At 36.7% G+C, this 3,031-nt stretch overlaps 1 pseudogene; it reads left to right on the top strand.

Moving 5' to 3' along the window:
- Nucleotides 1-972: 972 nt before the first annotated feature.
- LOC129073472 (heterogeneous nuclear ribonucleoprotein A1-like) lies at nt 973-2,097 on the top strand (annotated as a pseudogene).
- The last annotated feature ends 934 nt before the right edge of the window (nt 2,098-3,031 follow it).

Here is a 3,031-nt window from a genome sequence, read left to right as displayed (position 1 = left end):
CATTAACATAGTAAAGAAAAAACGTCAATAAATGCAAAAATTTTGTAAAATTCAATTCCCATTTATGATAAAAAAATTTAACCAATTACAAAGGAGAACTTCAATTTAATAAAAAGCTATTATTAAAATGCCTATAGAAAAACACTATCTTTAGTATAAAAGCATTTAAAAACATTAAAATGTTATTTTCAAAACCAGGAATAAGTGTGCACAGAAGTACAACCACATGAAGAAGCAACAAGAGGATAGACATCTGCAAGCCAAGGAAAGAGGCCTCAAAGGAAACCAATCCTGTGGACACCTCAATCTTTGACTTCTAGCCTCTAGACCTATGAGAAAATAAAGTTTTGTTATTTAAACCAAAATATATATAAATATATAAATGAGGAACAAGACAAAGTCATTATCGTTTCTTCCATTTAACATGTTATCATTGTCCTAACAAGAAAACTAATACAGGAAAAGAAATTTATAAGGATCAAAAAGGAAGAGACAAAATGTTATTATTCACAAATAGTATAACCGTTATCTGTAGGGGTATTTTTTTCTACACAAAAGAATTGACACACTAAACATTAGACTTAATGAAATAATTTAGTAATGTATCTAGATACAAGATAAATATATAAAAATCAAGCATATGCTACAGCCTGGTTAGAGAGAATAGTTTTTTAAAAGATTAGCAGAGAAAAAGATATGTAACTACCCCTAAACATATGACAAAGATGCTCAGCTTCAATTAAGATCAAGTAAGTGTAAATTAAAAGTACAATGAAATATCATCTCTCATCCTACTGGCAAAAATCCAAAGGCTTGAATTTTTTAACACACCGTTGGTGAGATAGTGAGAAAAAGTCACTAGCATGCATTTGTTGCTGGTGAAACTATTGGAATATAAAATAGTACAATACCCTTTTTGCCAGTTTACACTGCTGAGAAAGCATTGCTGAGTTCTCCCCTCCTGCAGTCATCATGTCTAAGTGAGAGTCTCCCAAAGAACGGGAACAGTTGCAGAAGCTCTTTATGGGAGGTTTGGGCTTTGAAATAACAGGTGAGAGTCTGAAGAGCCATGTTGAACAATGGGGAACACTCACAGACTACTTGGTGATGAGAGAGCCAAAACACCAAACACTCCAGAGGCTTTGGGTCTGTCACATGTGCCACTGTGGAGGAGGTGGGTGTAGCTATAAGTGCAAGGCCACACAAGGTGGGTGGGAGAGTTGTGGAACCAAAGCGGTCTGTCTCAAGAGAAGATTCTTAAAGACCTGGAACCTGCAACTGTAAAAATGATTTTTGTCTGTGGTATTAAAGAAGACAGTGAATAACATCACCTAAAAGATTATTTTGAACAGTATGGGGAAATTGAAGTGATTGAAATCATGATTAATGAGGCAATGGCAAAAAGAGAGGCTTTGCTTTTGTAACCTTTGATGTCCATGACTCTGTAAACAAGATTGCTATGCAGAAATACTGTACTGTGAATAACTACAACTGTGAAGTAAGGAAAGCCATGCCTAAGTAAGAGATGGCTAGTGTTTCATCCAGCCAAAGAGATGGAAGTGGTTCTGGAAACTTCGGAGGTGGCCATGTAGGTAGTTTTCGTGGGAATGACAACTTTGATCACGGAGGAAACTTTAGCAGTCAAGGCGGCTTTGGTGGTAACGGTGGTGGGGATGACTATAACGGATTTGGTAATGATGGAAGCAATTTTGGAGGTGGTAGAAGCTACAGTGATTTTGGCAGTTACAACAATAAAACTTCAAATTTTGGACCCATGAAAGGAGGAAATTTTGGAGGGAGAAGCTCTGGCCCCTATGAGGTTGAGGCCAATACTTTGCCAGGCCACTAAACCAAGGTGGCTACAGTGGTTCCAGCAGCAGCAGTAGCTATGACAAGGGCAGAGGTTTTCATTATTGTCAGGACAATAAAGCCTTCACAGGACAGGAGAGCCAGAGAAGTGACAGGAAAGCTACGGTTTGCAGCAGATTGGTGAACTCAGCTAGGCACAGTGGTAACAGGGCCTGGCTGCATCAAAGAAGACATGTTTTAGGCAATACTCATGTGAATGGGCAAAAAACCCAAGGACTGTATTTGTGACTAATTTTATAACAGGGCATTTTAGTTTTTGTTCTGTGGAAAGTATAAAGCATTCCAACAAAGAGTTTTAAAGTTTTGGGGGTTTTTCGCACCTGTGTTGTTGATTGCTAAATGTAATAGTCTGTTCATGACATTGCTTAAATGTGTCTTTTTTAAAAATGTGCTGTGTAGAGTTAATCTACTTTGAAGCCATCTTGATAAATTACCCCAACAGTATGAAGTTAAAATTCCTTCAGGGTAATGCCAGGTTCCATTTGAAATTTATTTACAACCTGCTTAAGCACCCCAGCCATTGTCTTCAGAAATCTTGGTGTAGTTAAATTGATAAGTTACTGTGCTGTGACCTGGAATTTACCATTAAAAGGGTCACCCAAGCAGAGTCATGGAGTTTATTTGGTTATTAATGATTGTTGGTACATCCTATGCAATATATCTAAATTGAATTATGGTACAACAAAAAATTATAGATGTGAATGAAGCTTATGTGTCATCTATTAGCATGTGTGATCAAAAAATGATTTAATATCCTCCTGAAAATAAAATAGTGCAATACAATAAAGAAATATAAAATAGTGCAATACAATAAAGAAATGGAATTAGAGAAAAGAATGAGGGAGATTTCTGTAGACTGATACAGAGAGACTTACAGAACATATTAAGTGCAAAAGAATATATACGAGGTCTGTCCAGAAGGTATCCAGCCATGTAATATGAAAAATAGAGACATTTTTTGAAGAAGATACAAGATACAAGAAACATTGTACAAAGGACAATGATACCTCAGTCCCCTTCAAAGTAGGCACCTTGGGACCTCACACAATTCTCCCAATTGCCATCAGCTGCACTGCCGTATTTTCTTGAATTTCACTGATGGTCTGAAATCTCTTCCTTTTCAAAGGTAATTTTTAGTTTTGAGAAATGCCAGAAGTCGCAG

The sequence above is a fragment of the Pteronotus mesoamericanus genome, unplaced genomic scaffold (assembly GCF_021234165.1).
Source record: "Pteronotus mesoamericanus isolate MK-2021 breed Mesoamerican mustached bat unplaced genomic scaffold, CSHL_Meso_final contig_41, whole genome shotgun sequence".
In the NCBI taxonomy this organism is placed as follows: Eukaryota; Metazoa; Chordata; class Mammalia; order Chiroptera; family Mormoopidae; genus Pteronotus; species Pteronotus mesoamericanus.
This window is presented reverse-complemented; position numbering and strand designations above follow the sequence as displayed.